At 43.3% G+C, this 16,814-nt stretch overlaps 1 protein-coding gene across 15 annotated transcripts in view; it reads right to left on the reverse strand.

Annotated features, from left to right (window-relative positions):
* LOC147251807 (partitioning defective 3 homolog B-like) overlaps window positions 1-16,814 on the reverse strand; it is a 268,899-nt gene that overhangs the window by 47,819 nt on the left and 204,266 nt on the right. The window lies entirely within an intron of this gene.

Raw genomic sequence — 16,814 nt, forward strand, 5'->3', positions numbered from 1 at the left:
AAATGGGATTATGAAATGGTAAAACCTAAATGTTACTGGGCTGAGGAGAAACTGATGCACAGACAAAATACAGAGCAGAGTGGAACTTGAAATGCCTCACCAGTTACGCTGATTTAGAGCAAAAATTCTCTGAGCGTTTTGGCAGTGTGTCTTTTTTTTTTTTTTTGGTATCACAAAAAAACATTAAATGAAACAGACTCTTTCAGTCAGCATTCTGGGCAGCTGTATTGAAATGCCAAAGTTACATAAGCTCTCTCTCTCTATATCTCCATGAATTTCCTCTCTATTTCTGTACAACTTTTACTGAATCTTTCCCTGACACACACAAAACTGTCCTCTTAAAAGATAACTTTCTCTCCAGACATCTCTCAGCTGCAATTTCAGCTCACTTTACTGACAAAACATAAAAGTTTAGCCTTTCTCGTGAGACTTACAAGGGAAAGGTAATATGAAGAAATACAAATATGGACCAGACTAAGCTGCCTGTCGGCATCTTTCTCAGAGCTAGAAGGTATTTAATGAGAACAAAATCTTTAATTGACCAAATGCAACATCAAAACTGAAGAGATACAAATAAGCCGCACACAAACAGGCAGACATAAATATAAACATAAAGCCCGTTTTCAATCCTGCATTTATGACCTCCACATACTCAAATAAAGCAAGCCATTATTCCTCAAAGGTTTTCCGCCATCCATTTCCAAGACCTGCTGTGTCACTGAACTCAGATCACACGAGCTGAGAGGCGGGTTCCAGCCTGGACAGACCACCGCGCGCCGAGCACGCCCATGTTGAAGGTTTTTTCTTTTTCTTGTTTTCTCGCCTTATATCAACACACAATTCTGATACATGAAAAATGCTCGCGTGACGAGAAACAATGAGGATGTTTTTGACTGATGAGTGAAAACTCATTTCAGTTTCATGTGAACAAAGCCAAATGACCAAACCAGGCCAACCGAGGGCAGTTTTTATTGACTGTAAAGCAGCTGTAAAAACCAACACTGGCCCAACATCGTCCCATGGGAGCAGTAACAGGGGATACTGGTCAGCAAAGACAGGCAAACTGAACCAGATTCCGGATGGAGGGATGTGATCCGCCACCAGAAGGAGAAAACTGAGCAGAACATATTTCAATGCCATTTTCAAATAGAGACATATAATAGTCACTTTTAATGACAAAATTAAGGGCGGCACGGTGGTGCAGTGGTCAGCACCGTCGCCTCACAGCAAGAAGGTTCCTGGTTTGAGTCCCTGCTGCAGCACGGGGTCTTTCTGTGCAGGGTCTGCATGTTCTCCCTGTTCCTGCTGGGTTCTCTCTGGTACTCCAGCTTCCTCCACAGTCCAAAGACATCAAGAGGGACCAGGTTAATCCAGACTCTAAATTGACCGTAGGCGTGGCTGGGAGAGCCAATGGTTGTCTGTCTATATGTGTTGGCCCTGCCATGGACTGATGACCCGTCCAGGGTGAACCCCGCCTCTTACCTGAAGGCTGCTGGGATAGGCTCCACCCCCCCGACCCTTATCCGGAGAAGCGGAAGGAAATGGATGAAAAAAATAATTTAAAAGTATCTGGTTCAAACAAGACTGTGTGCCAGAGAGCTGAAGAGTTAGAAATATGAGTCTCTGCAGGAACCAGTGACCCCCTGTAGGGGTTTCTCGCATGCTTGTGGCTCCATTTCTACAAATCCATCAGGGGATTTGGTCAGAAATACTGGTCCCCCGGCTGAGAAGCACAACCATCCCAAAGTACCACGAGGGAGGCCTCTAATCAGCCCCACATTAATTTTGCATAACAGCTACCAGAGAACTGTGCTATCTTTGTTTTACCACTGACCCAGAGCCATCCCCAAAACCAATCATAATCATCCTCAAGAGAGTGTAAAATTGTCCCAAAATCAAAACATCAATGTATATATAGCCGGCTGTGGCACAGCCAGGGTTGATCCATGTTTTTCCGACACATTTTCCATGACTTCCCCTCTGTTTCAAAGCCTTACATTCTATGAAATGTCTATTACACTTGAAAAATAAACACAAGAAGCGTATATTTAACTACAATTATTGTCAGGGGGATGCTGCCTGCTGCGGTCCCGGTTCTGCTCCTGATAATGAGTGTTCCTTGTTGTGAATAGATAATTCAGCCTGACTAAGAATACAGCAGAACAGCAGCGGACCGGAGCTCTGGCCTGCTCACATTTTTGAGAAGAATGAGGTCACCGAACAAGAAAAGGACCACTGGTATGTAGCGGAGGAAGCTAGTGTTCTATGGAGCCTCCACGGCTGAGGCCAGTGCAGCTTCATGCCTGGTGCAGCTGGGGCGACGGACGCTTTGGATGCTGCAGTCAGGACAAGGACAACCTTCATTATGGTAGCAACACTGGTCAAGAACTGACAAAAAAGCTTTTTTTCCAGCTTTAGTTCAAGCACCTCCTCTTAGTTCCTGTTCCCTGTTTACATATTCATGTTGAAATACAGTTTGGTTTGTCAAAAACAGGTTAAAGGCATGTTTGTGTTGTGGATGTTCCTCCATACCTCTCCCTGGCTTCCCAGAACTCTGTATGACTTCAGCTCGACTCTCCCACCTTCTCACTTAGCTCCTTAGGAGCGCTCAGTTCCTCAGACCTGCTCCCGTGAGACTCTCACCGACTCGTCCTCCCGTGCGTCTCTCCCCCTCGCTCCACGTCTCAGTCTTTCTTATCTACCAGATGACTCACCATTTCTCAGCGTCAGATATTGCGCTCTCAGAAGCTAAAGAACTGCATGCTGCTTTAAGAACCACTGACAATCTCCAAACACACACAAACACACACCCTCCTCGCTTGTTCACACACTTTTGAGTGTGTGTACAGTGAACACTAACACACGCACACACACACACACACTAAAAAAAAAAGGCAGACAAATCTGGTGGTGTTTTCAACAATATAGCTGAATAACAATCCAGGAAAAACACACACACACACACACGCACACGCACGCGCACGCACACACACACACACACACACACACACACACACACACACACACACACACACAAGCACGTAGAGCAGTCGGCTATCTGCCGTATCCACAGTGCAGTGCCCAGTGGTGATAACATTCTCCACTGGAACAAAACCCATCACTCAACACACACTTGGGACAAGGCATTGTGTGTGTTTATTTGCCTTTTGGCATCTTTCTCAAAGCCTGAAGAGAAATCACGAGTTTGGATGGATTTGATAAAAGGTAATGACATCAAAGACTCTCAAGCTAAAGGCAAAACATACACACATAGATAAACACTTGACCTCCACCACAACCGCGGAGAGGTTTTCAAGAAATTTGACCTCTGCATAATAAAAGTATTATTCCAACCGTTTCTGTTAATAGCAGCACAACCAGAGAGGCTTTCACGCTAGATTAGAGGATAATTTCTATTTCTGCCCGTGATATTGATATGGTTCTTTGCCAAATATGACTATGAACCAGATGAAAACCAACGCAGGGCTTGAAAATCCAATTGCCATTGTGTGAGGCTTGTGGGCAGTAATGTACTGGGTTTCTTTCTCGTGTAATGTTCAATTATAATTTAATGTTTTTAGTCATAGTCGCAGATTGTCCTCTCAAGAGAGGTCATAAACAGAGTTGATCACCTTTTCTAAATCCTATTTAAGATGATGATCGTAACACAGGAAAAGAGGGAAATCAGATGACGTCAATAAATCGAGAAAACTCATACAAGGAGGTAAATGGCCTTGATGTGGCAGGTCCACGTTTGAGTCCTGTCCTCTAACCTTCACAAAAGTACACATCAACCTACATAACGTCACCAGAGATGAAGCGCAGCACTGAGGTCCTTTAGGATGGAGGACGTCTCTATGCGTTCAGTAAGAAACCACCACAGCACGCAGTGTTACATTTGAGCTGGAGGCTGAGCGTCACACACATAACCCAGACAAGCATTCACACTCGCATTCACACCGTCAGGTTATTCAGAGTTGCCAATGTTGCTGACTGACACATCTTTGGGCTCTGGGAGGAAACTTAATCTGAATCCTAATGAAACCAATGCAAATACTAATCAATGCAAGCGAACACAAGCAGAAGAAGCCTTCCTGCTGTGAGGAGCCGACCTGAAGCTCTCCGAACACATTCGGGTGTTAGGTCAGCACACCACAGGAGAAGCAGATGACACGCTATTAATATCAAACGCTTCTATCAACAAGTCAGTCAGCTTAAAAATAATTAAGCCTGCATATGGTCCTTAAAAACATGGATTGAAGTTACTCTATTAATAAAACCCGGAAAGTCAATGAGGTCAGAGCTCATCCAGCAGCTGCTGTAACGCAGCGATGTGTGATATGAAAATAAAAAATACAACAAATTCCCAAAGAATAGTTTTACCGTCGACCTGAGAACGTGTCGAGAGCCGGCTGTCCCCTTGGAAAAATGGCGTCAACTCTATGAGACAAGAAGAGACGCAGTTAAACTGTGGACGAGCTTTAAGTAGGCGCAGCTGCACCGGACCCTCACGGCTGAGCTAATGCTACATGCTAATGCAGTTAGCTCAGACAGAATAAATGTCAAGGGGCTGGACATGATCACCCTTTTACAACTTTTCAGGACTTCGTCACAGCCTCTCCAGCTGCGGTTAGCTGTAAACGTAAAAACCGTTTAATGGCCTACAATCTATCGCTGCGCTGTCAGCGTTGTGGTGCGGTGAGCAGGGCTGCGCTGTCACAACTTATTTTCATTGTTGTCACACATTAAATAGCTTTAAAGCCACCAAACTCACCTTGTGCAACCGTTAGTGAAAGTACTAACTGGATGTTTGATAAAATGTTGAGAAACATACTAACGGCAAGAAAAGGATCGTAAAAGAAAATTTAAAAAAAAGAAGAATTTAGAACAGAATTTGCTTTGTTTTTTTTTCATTGAGAATAAAAGAAGTCTTGTCTTCATTCACTACTTCCAGTACCAGCAGAGCAGTTTACTGCTACTCGCTGGCGTGCGGTACAGAGAATTAAACCGGGCAGTGAAGGCTTTTGCAGATCTTCATCGGGGGACATGATGAACTGTCTCTCTTTCTGGGGAGGTTGGGACCAAAGCAAAAACTAATTACCAAAGTGGTCATGGGTCCCCTCAACAACCACACATCCATGACCCAAACTTTATGGGACCAGACTGGAGGGAATCATGCATGTTACAAACTGATAATAAGTCATGATATGTTGACTCATGCTGGCCCGCTGGCAGGGAGAAGACACAAATCACATGTGCCAGTCAGGGGTGTGTGTGTTTAATAGGAAATATGTGTATTTATATGTGTTAATGTCAGAGCACGAGTTCAGTCTCCTATGAAGTGAGTGTGTGTGTGCTATGTGTCGGATGCATGTTTTCATCCAAACTTTTTACTCTGTGTGTGTGTGTGTGTGTGTCTCACAGACGCTCAGCAGTCATCAGACCAGCCAGGCACCAGTCCCAGACAGCGAGGTCAGAGTCATTCACTAATCATATTAACATTCCTCCATAATGACACAATGAAACTCTCTCTTCTTAGCCCTTTTTCCCCTCTCCCTCCATCCATCTGCTTCACTCATGCTTTCCATTTCACCCCCCCCCCGCCCTCCCATATTTCTTCCTTGATTCGATCTACCTCACCACCTCTTTCTTCCTGCCTCCTTTCAACTACCATGTTTATCTCCGACACTCAACAGTTGTCTCATTTGTTGACTTCCTCCTGCACGTCTTGCTGAATTTTCCAGCTGCTCACACGGATCTGACCTCTCACTCTCTTTTGACTGTCCTTTCATTTCCTCGCCACAAATCCCTTCTTGTATTTCATTCTATCCCCCACATTGGCCCTCGATCCCCAGTTTAATCTCGAGAGCTCATAATCATGGGCAACATTAATACTTAGAGGAGGGGGGGGGGGTACTAATTTCAAATCTTCCATTTTTTTTCATATAACATGTTACTATTTATTCAGAAATGTATTGATTTATTTCTTTAAAAAAAGAGTGTGATTAGTCTGTAGAATACTTTCATGACTGATCAAGTATTCTTTTAATCGGCAAAATGTAAAAAAAATAAAAAAAATTCTTGTCATATTTTTTCCAGCTCCCAAGAAGACGAGAACATAACTGAACAACTTCACTTTCTGCTACAAAAAAACACAAAAGGAGAAAATCCTTACATTCAAGAGTCTTGAACCAGCAAATATTTGACATTTTTGCTTTTAAAAAAAGTCTGGAGAACCAAAAAAACAAAAACAAAAAAATCTAAATAGTCAGCCATTAGTGTTCTTTTGATCAAGTGATCGATTAATTGCTGCGGCTAAATTTAATGTGTCATATTGCCAGAAAAAAAAAGCATCTTCAAAATACATCAAAAAAGATCGCTGCATCTTGTTGATGTATGCCTCGCCTACAGCCTCTCCTCAAAGACGCTGACGGGGAAGACATACATTTTTCTTCAAACGTTCAAGCACAAATGTGGGGTACGAGTGTGTTTTAAGAAAGATGGGAGACATTTCTGCAGCAGCGAAACAGCGGTGACCGACAGCTCCCGATCTACCGAGCCGAGCTCCCGGCCCGTTCCAAGCACAGCAGCGTCGAGCATCCAAAGAGCTCCTTCCAATCCCACCTTCTCCCTCAGGCTCACCACACGTCTCCTGACATTCAGCAGGATTCACACACCCAGTCGGAGCGCCGCACCGTGATGACGTCATGTGAAAGTTTATGTCCTTTTTTTTTTTTTTAAAGACGATGATTGTTCGAGTGTGCGCGTGTGTGAATTTCAATCAAGGACAGGTTTGCTTTTACACACTTCTAAAACGTACGGAGACTGGAGCATGTGGCTTGGAGCAGTCTGACGAGAGCTGCTTGTGCACTGCAAAGACTTGAGTGGCTTTCACAGGAGCTCCCAGTTAACTCCTCACTGCGCACACACACACACACACACACACACACACACACACACACACACACACACACACACACACACACACACACGGGCCCATGTTAGCATCAGTTCAGGATATTACATTATTAACATGACTTACATTCATTTCCTGGAGACTTTGACTAACCTGAACCTAACTTTAACCTTACAGCGCATTGTGGAGGCTGAAATGGAGACAAGTCCCCATAATGGAAACAGACATGATGAATCCCTGAAGTACACACACACACACACACCCTCTCCTGCAGGCTGTCAGTGGAGGTTCCTAAGTATTCTTCAAACACGTAGCCATATTAATTCATACACCCACACACTCGGTCGGTGGGTGTGAATGATTTAACCGTTAATGGCTCCAAATCTCTGACAATGAGTCAGTCGCTAATTGCTCCAGTTCTAACCGTGGAACCTTACAGAGGATTACCTCATGACTGCGTGTGTGAGTGTGTGTGTGTGTGTTTGTCAGAGACTTTGGCTCAGTGGCCCATGGGGACTGAAAAGCGGAAGGAAAAAAAATGTGGGAGAGATAGAGGAGCAATAAATGTCCGGCCATGAGAGTATGTGTGTTATTTACTGAGACAGTGAGAGGATGTAGATCATGGCTCTGCGTGTGTGCGTGACTACGTCGATGTGAGTCCGACAAGACACGGCCATGTGTCTGGGTCCACTGAGACGGCACTGATCCCATCGTGTCTGACTTGGGGATTATAACCTCCTGACCTGCTGCTGTTTTTTTTTGTTTTTTTTTTAAACACACACACACCTGAGGTGAAAGCAGCAAGTGCAGGACCTCACTTGATTCTCTGCCGCATTATCAACATGAAACCAGACAAGTAGGGAGACTGAGAAAAGAGGCTGTAAGAGAGTGGGGGAGCAATAAAACATGAACTGATGACAAGTGAGGGAGAGAGCAGTGGGATGGAGGTGGGAGGGGCGGGCGACAGGAACAAGACAGGCAATGGGAGCAGAGCTACAAGCCTGATCGAGAATAGGCAAAAATATTACATTAAATGTAGTAGTTCTTCATTGTGTTTTTAGCGGAGGTGTCGAAAATACACACATTCAATACTCATTAAGAGCAGATACTTGAATGCTACTTATTCAACCTACGTACTCAAGTAAAAGTAAAGAAGTGCAGGTTCTTAAATGTACTCAAGTCTTTTTCTATGCCTCCACAGTGGTGCCATCTCTGGGCCGGAGCCGTATTGTCTTCAGGATATCTCTGGAACGCCTAGAGGGATTTTCTTCAAATTTCCCAAAAATGTGCGCTGGGTCTCAAGAATGAACTGAAAAGATTGGGGGGGGGGGGGGGGGTCAAAGGTCACTGCAACCTCTTATGAACGTGATAGCTCAGGAGCGTAGGAAAGCTCAGTGATGCAGTATTTTATGTTGTTACTTCCCATCTCCTAGTGTTTAAGGCCCATATTGCCAATACAGAAGCTCCATGAAATGTAAAACTTTGCTAAAAAAAACAAAAACAAAAAAGGAAAAAAGCTCTAAACTGACCAGGGAAACAGGTCAAATGTGGGATATGTGTTGTCTGATTGCTCAGAGTCTGCCTTTCCCTTCTCCCAGCTCCCGGCTCTGTGGTGATCCCTCTCTCTCTCCTCCTCGCAGTTGTTCTGGATCACCAGCGCAAGCCCAGATTCCTTTCTGTTCCATTAGATTCAGCACATTTGTACCGTTTCAATGCTCCACTTGTCCATATAAGGTCAGGGGGAGAAACCCAGTTTGGCCACTTCCACCCAAACAGGCAATAAACAAAACTGTCTGCCTGCAAAGTGTGTTTATGTCTTTTATCTTATATAATATGTTGACTCGAGTGCGGTGATTATTTCCGTCATGACGTTTGCCAAGTAGCACATTAAAGTCTGATGATCTCTATGCAAAACAATCCACCATTCATCACATACTCACTCCTGTATTTAATTTCCAGTCAGTTATTCTTAAAAGCACCGAGGGAGGAGCAGGCCTTAATATTCTGTTTTTAGAGGAATGCTCATCTCTCAAATAATAAATCTAAATTAGGAGTCTCTGAAGACACTGCACACCACATCTTATCCAAAATTTATAAGTGGGCAAAAATAGTAATGTAATTAGTAATTCTTGGACTAATCGAATAAAGGGCTTTTTTCATCAAAAATGGGCAGCACAGGGAAAGTCCTCACAGCAGAATGGTCTTATAAAACTGGGAAGCAGTGAAATATAAGTTCATTATACTTAGGCTGCATTCAGGCAGACAAAGAGTGGCTGCGAAAAAAGAAAGTGGGAGACAATTACCCAATGGGTTTTAAAAGCGCTAATGCATTTTTCCAGGAGAAAACCTGCGGTGTTTGGACTGAGCTGGAGTGTGCAAATATGCTTTCACTGTGTTTGTGTAGATTTTGCGTGAGCGCTCGCATGTACATGTGTGTATGTATGCTGAAATTATATATTAGATCCCTCTCTGCTGCATCCACTCCAAATCACAAGATTAGAAATGCAGTCTGTACGAGTGTGTCCGCTGCCAGCAGTGCAGTTTCTGGTGACTGTGTGATGTGGTACAGAATATTCCAAAGGATTTATAGTCACCCACAGCGAGCATTAATAATGGTGACTGGAGAAATATGGCCTTACTTGGTACAGCCTGCATGCAAAAGAACAAAATTCATCACTTTTTTCTCTGACTCTTGATTTCTCACATTCTGCTTTTGCACTTTTGCTCTCACGGTATTCTCTATTTACGTACCATTTTCCTTTTTGTCAATATGTCCACCTTCCTGTCTGTCTAGGTGATCGATGCCAAATGCATAAATGGATGGATTGAATGACCAGTCCTTCGAAACGATCAAACATTTTATTTTTTAATTCCCCAATGTCATAGTTGGTAACGGTGCCTTACTGGAGAGGGACGAAATGGAAACAATCAAGTTTAGAGAGACAGAACTAGAAGGTGATAGAAAAGTACATGAAAATAAAGATAGAAAATAGATTTAGAAATTGCTGAAAAACAAGTTTTGTTTTTTTTATGTATAGCACAAATAACTCTCTTAACCCTGTCTGTAATAACAAAGAGCCACACTCAGCTGCAAGGTTTAGTGCGTCGGTCTCTTTGCTCCACTAGGGTTCAATCCCTTGCCTGTCCAACTATAAAAACACCCAAGGTAGCACCGCTATTTCTATTTTATAATAGCTGAAATCACATGAATAGTTTGGAGGTCACAAAACAAGGGTTTATGTGTTTCTCTATATGTGTGTGTGTGTGTGTGTGTGTGTGTGTGAGAGGACAGAGGGAGGCTGAGGGGGGTTTGTCCGCCCCGGTACGGCCATAAAATGAGAAACACAAAAGGTCTGCCAAAATATCTCATTTCTGAAGTTTGTGGCACATTTATAAGGCCTTCGTTTATAGCACAGTTCTGACAGACTTTTATCCAAGCGGAGCCTGTAAGTGGAATTATTACCTATGATGGCTGATTTATGTCTTCATCCATCCACCGCCAGCCCAATCAGACAGGATAACAGGAGAATAAAACATTTTTGTTGTGTTGACTCTGACAATATGTAGTCAGACCCCAGACAGAAATAAAGACAAATAACTATTCATGGGGCTCAGAAAAATAGAAAAGTTTCAGGTTTATATGTGAATGTGGACAACGCTGGGATACATTCCAGGTTTGGAGGCAGTTTACTCCAGGAAAAATAGGACCAAAGGAGCTAAATGTGCCTTCACAAGATCTGGAGCTGATACAGTTAGAAAATCAGCAGTTAAATACCTGGAAAATCAGATTGTAGTCAGCCAGCAGGTCAAACCGCCAAGTAGTTTAAAGAATAGAAATTCAATTTAGAGTTGATTCAGTATTGCAGTGGGAGTAAAGGCACCTGAACAATTCCACAAGTGTAGCAAATTCATCTCCTATATTAAATTAGGGAGAACAAAAGTATGGTCTTGTCCCGGTTTGTGTCTTTTAAAAAGTGCAGCTGCTGCCATCAGATGATGATAAATTAGCAGCTTTTTGAACCGTACGACCATTTTCAGCAACTTGAAAGAATAAAATGTAAAAAGATGCATTAAGTTCAAACATGCGCCATTACAAAGAAAGGTGTATTAACACTATCACTGGTCTACCGCACGTCTACCAAAGCCAAAAATGTGAACAATATCATAGCTCCTGCTGTGACTGGTACTTGTGAGGAGGCATGAAGATTGAGAGAAAAAAAGAGATTATAGCAGGAGGGAAAAAAAGGTTGTCGCAGTTGAAAAACATGTCCTTAAATAAAGGAGGAATGCTCCAAATTCACGGCGGGACGGTGCGTGGGGACGCACACAAATACTGGAAATATTTCTCTTCACGGTCAAACATAAGCAACGAAAATGAGAGGAGCCAACTGTATTAAACTACAAAAATAGACAGGAAAAATTCAAAACCCACAAAAGCGAACCGTAATTCTCTTGTGGACTCGGGGCAGTGTCGTCTACACGGTGGAAAAACCGTGCTCATTGTTCAGTCATGGGTCTCAGTTGATGAACGCAACCACATGCACGCAGATTACGGGGCTAAATTACGTTATCGATGTGAAAAGACGCTCTGTCCCAGGACAGGTCAGTGGTGTGACTCCTTCACTAGTCATTGCATGTTTAATATTTTTGTTTTAGGCCGTCTTCTTCGTTTCATAAAAGTGGAGATCATTAAAATTGATTCTGTGTGAATGTTGCAGGCAAACTCCACAGATTGCACACATCAAAATTATGTTTAAAAAGGTCTTGGGGAATACCACAGCACAAGTACCCCCCCCCCCCCCCCCACCAAAAAAAGAGAGGCATTTTTGTGGCTTCAGAGAACACCGTACAAAATCTAATGAACTAATTCATGAGGTGTTAGGCTGGTTGGTGCTTCAACACATTTGAAATAAGAAGAGGAGGAGGAAGAAAACCCTGAAGGTGAAGAGTTAGAAAGAAATGAGATTATAGAACCTGTGTAGCCTGCTCCTAATCTGTGTTTTATACTAGACGCTATTAGCGTAACACGCATTCGACTTAAAACGCATTACACGCAATTACTGAAGACATTAATGAGCCGTATAATTCTCTTACTAAGAATTAAGTAAATTTCAAATATGATGCATAATGCTCTCAGGTTGAAGGTGTGAAAGAATTGGTGAAATAAAAAAGAAAAAGAGGAGGGACATTAAGATTTTATTGAGTGTAAAAATAAGCAACTTATGGGAATAGCGTGTTGGGATTTTCCCAAATTCTATTGTGAATCACACAATGGTGTGTGTCTCTAGATGGTAACCGTGACGACGTTAGGGAGAATAATTGGACACAGTTCAGAGGACTGAAACCTTGAACTGAGAGACAAAAAAAGAAATAATCACACACGCACGCACGCACGCGCACACACGCACGCATGCACGCACACACTCCCTCTCAAAAAGGAATCTGTCTACATAAATGATAGGACCGGACATATTTCTGATGGCACAGGGAATTCAGTCAGGATCAACAGGATATGACACAAGATCCTCTTATAAAAGCACACGGGCAACATTTGGAACACATCGGAGCGATTCTTTCAATGCGTGTCCCGCCGCGTTTAGCCATTTCTGATCCCTGCCAATAACATCAATCAGCGACAAAACGGCAGATGTGGAAGAGTCGAATTAGCAACAGTGAACTATACATGGAATTTGTACGGGGACAGGCTTGACCTAAACGACCAACTGAACCTCGAGCCATACGGTCATTTTCTGACTGTCACGGCTCGTCACCACTCAAACGACACAATCGTCCATGTTTACCCTCATGTACCGCATATCCCAACAGTCCAAATGGCCGTAGTTCATTCAGCTCGTGTTCAAATGACTGTCAGGACTACGAGCATGAATATGACAAAAGCCCCCCTGACGGCCGTAACTAACTGTCATCAGCTGGTGTGGGAGCACAGGACAGTTCAGATGGAAACGAGCCTCAGACGCGCTGAGGACAGATTGTGGTCTGGTCGGCCAACCCCACGGATGCTTTGTGACCACATCGACCACAAGTCATCCACGGCCACCCTGCGTGGAAAGAAACTCAGCTACATAGATTTTTATACAAATTGAATCAAACAGACGACATAGGTTTGCCAGCCAGTGTTCACCTGTAAAGGCCCCCGTCGCTAGTGTATTACTACTAGCGACGGGGGCCTTTACAGTAGTTGTACTACGTAGCTAAAATATTGCAGGTGGGCTATGGAACTTCTAAAATGCATGCAGGTGCAGCAGCAGACGGCCCAGTTTCTGCAAGTGCTTCAGCGTCTACCGACACATGAAAAAGCATGAAAAAGTTCATGACCTGACAAGAAAGTGAGGACGTGCACCTCTCCTTTCACAAAAAAAAGAAACTATACGACTCCACTGAGAGCGGCGCGAGGCGTCAGCTACTTGGGCTGGTGCTTTCCACATCCACGAGTACGCAAGGGTTCAACGTGATGTGAATTCCATCATCAGATGTGTGTGAGGATGACAGTACACTGGGAAGTTTATTGAGACCACGCTGACTCATGAGGGTGAGACACAGCAAACCAAATGAATGTTGAAGAGGTTTGCCGCTACTTACATCCACATAAGTCTGTGATCAAAAAAACACCCAACAAACTCCCTCCTCTTCCCCTTGCTTGCATGTCGTCATCATTACTATTCTTCATTCTCGAGGCGCAGATGCAAGCACTGGACCTTCCCATCGGTGCTGATCTGCAGGGCGCGTGTGGAACGCGTCCTCTCATTCTAAACACTCCACGTCCTGTTAGCAGAGTCACAGCGGCCGGATGAAAGGCTTCAGATGTGCACTTTTGTGACATAAAGAAGGAAACCCACCCGACAAGCCCATCACAGCATACAAGATGTTAAAGGACCCGCACAGAGTAAAAAGACGTTCTACATCTGAGGCTCGCATTCTACTCTATTTTACGGTAATCACTAATTAAATTACCAACTGCAAATTAGCACATATATTTAACTCCAGAGTATATACAGAAGCTTTTCGTTGTAATTAAGCCCTATAATGACGAGAGTGTTGCACCACCCACCACAACGATTGTCTTCCATATACTGTGTGTGTGTGCGTGTGTGTGTGTGTGTGTTTGTGTATGACAGCACCAGCGCCCTGTTGATTTAGTTCCCTACTCCTTGGATAGAAAGCCTGTTGTTGTCTCCTAACATACACCCACCCACGAGCACACTCACTCAGAAACAAACTTGTAGTGTGGCTTCTGTTGCTTGATAATTGTTTTTAGGCAAACATAATTTTGCTAGAGGAGACAGCGAAGCCATAACCATGAATCAGTGAGATGGTAATGGAGCTATAGGGGGAAAACACAGTCTGAATACTATGGCAACATTGCACCAGGAACCATTTCTCTCTCTCTCTCTCTCTCCATCTACTCTCTGCCTTCCTTTACCTGCTATTGCTGCACCCTTGCCTGCACACTATAACATTTCAGATGCATTACTTTTACTTTTCAAAGTCATTCAGTAAATCTTACAAAAAGGAAAATAAAAACATCTTGAGGAGAAAACAAACAAACCACTGGAAGAGAAACTGAATTACGGTTCACTTCCATATTCATTACTTCTCCCTCTCTGCTCCCACATAAAGCAAGTCAGGTAAATAATCACAGCTGATTTAATTAATAAATGCATCGTATTTAATGAGAGCGGCGCGTTGGCGACTTCTACTGGACTTGTTTTCCGTCTTTTTTTCCTCTTTGCTTTGAAATGTAAACTTAATTTCCACCTCTGAGGCATGCTAATTGCCCTCCCTCACTGATTTAGAAACAACAACAAAGTTTTCTCATTTGGAGGCAGAAAACAGTTAGATGTGTGCCTATTGATTGCAGAGGAAAGGAGATTGCCTCTGGCTGGTCACAAACCAAATGATTTTGAGAGCTGACTTAAAGTGGGGCAGGTATGAGTGAGAGCGAGGCTACAATGACTCATGGGCCACGTCTTCGAATCACTCGACTTAAGACTGTGCCACAGAGGACCAAATATATAAAACCCCACTTGTAGAATGGTAATTTGTCAATAAAATATCAGAAAAACAAGACAAATGGGATCAGAATGTTAAAGGAAATATGATCAAATTGGTACTTCAGTCATATGATAGTCTGAGAAAGAAGTGTAGCACCATACCAGAACGTCTTTATCAAGAAGTGCAATTTATATGTTTAATCTTTTCAATCTCTGCAACACTTGTGAGTTTAACTTAACAATAAGAGATTTTCACCCGAGAGGAATCTCTAAGGCTTCAGCCTCTCCACAGGCGGGGAGGTGAGACCGACAAAAGTGGAGAACACAAAACCAGGAAGTTGTCACAGTGATTCTTGCTGTCTTTCACCCAAACTGGTCGAGGCTGGACAAGCGCGCTGCAGTGACCTGCCGCAGGGGATCAGCTTTGTAGCAGATAAGTTTACCTCTGCTGCTAATTGCGTGCCATCTTTTATAGCCTGTTTTTTGTTTTAATTCACCAGATTGAAATGTCTGATATTAAACGAACACAATCCTACAGAAGAACAGGATGCTAAGATAGTGGGAGGGAGAAGGGCTCCTGATGATTGCAGCCACTGAGAGACTACGTGGGCTGCAGAGTTCTTCTAACTAACAATATCACTTCAGTGCAAACACTCACTGAGTTATCAGCGTTTGAAGATCACTTCCTGGTACACAGACTAACCGCCACACCTGATGTACAAGCACGCAGTGTTTATTGCTTTTTTTCCTAAGGTGCACGCTGAGTTGAGGTCTTGTTGTCTGGCATCTTCTGACTTCCTCTGAATAAACTCACCACACACATACAAGCCCAACATGAATTCCTTTTAGTTTAATTAACAGAGTACACACAAATTGCTGTACCAATTAAGAGAAAATACTACATTCGATTTATGCATCAAGTGCTGATTAACAGTGACTTCACAAATTTATTTATTTGTACTTTCTGCCCGCTGTAATGAAGTTTGACAGCATTCAGGGACAGAGGTTAAGCACCTGACTGCCTAAACCAAATTGGCCTCCTGAAAGAACACAGTGCAACAACAGAACCATCAATTAACCATGGCAGATTAATTTGAGCTACATTGTGAGGAACTCATGTTGGTCGCTTTTGATGTGCCAAGGAAAATCAGGAGGCCTCTCATTTTCTGTCTGTGAGGGAAGTGGGAGTGAAAAATGACAAAGCTGTGCTTGTACTTTTAAGACATGCGGTACTGAAAAATACTTGTGCTGCATCCCCGAGAAACAAGAATAACAGTGCTGTTCGCAGTTTTAAGTTTTACTGAGACTAATAATTGAATATTTCACATTTTTTTCATGACATAAACAAGTTTGAAGATGTTCGGCGCGTACACCGGGGATTTAAGGAACGACACTGACATTGAACGACGAGGACAACAGCAGACGAGAATCACTGCATCATGGTTGTATGACACGGCCTGTGCGCCTGTCACAGGGACCTTGACCTTTGACCACCAAACTCTTCTCAGTTTATCCTTGAATACCAGTGGTTGTTTGTGGCAAATTGTGAGACCTTCCCTCACGGCGTTCATGAGATATTCTGTGTGTGAGGTGACGGTGACCTTGACCTCCGCAATCTTTTCAGTTCATCCTTGAGTCCCAGTGGAGTATGAAGTTATTCCCTGGGGTTGTTCATGAGAATCTGATTGACGGATGTACAGACACGCTAAAAACAGAACGCCACCAGCCTTTGTCTCCCCGCCAATGCAAAGACATGAGAAGAAGAAAATACTGTCAGTGTCTGAATGAGCTTTGGATATAATGAAGTAATGACCTTGTCAGATACCTCGTATAATACAGTATCTATATAATAGAAGTACTTAGATTTGGTAAATAGCATTAGCAGA

Source organism: Aulostomus chinensis, chromosome 12 (genome assembly GCF_037954235.1).
Source record: "Aulostomus chinensis isolate RoL2024-O1b breed Wild chromosome 12, RoL_Achi_v1.0, whole genome shotgun sequence".
Classification (NCBI taxonomy): Eukaryota; Metazoa; Chordata; class Actinopteri; order Syngnathiformes; family Aulostomidae; genus Aulostomus; species Aulostomus chinensis.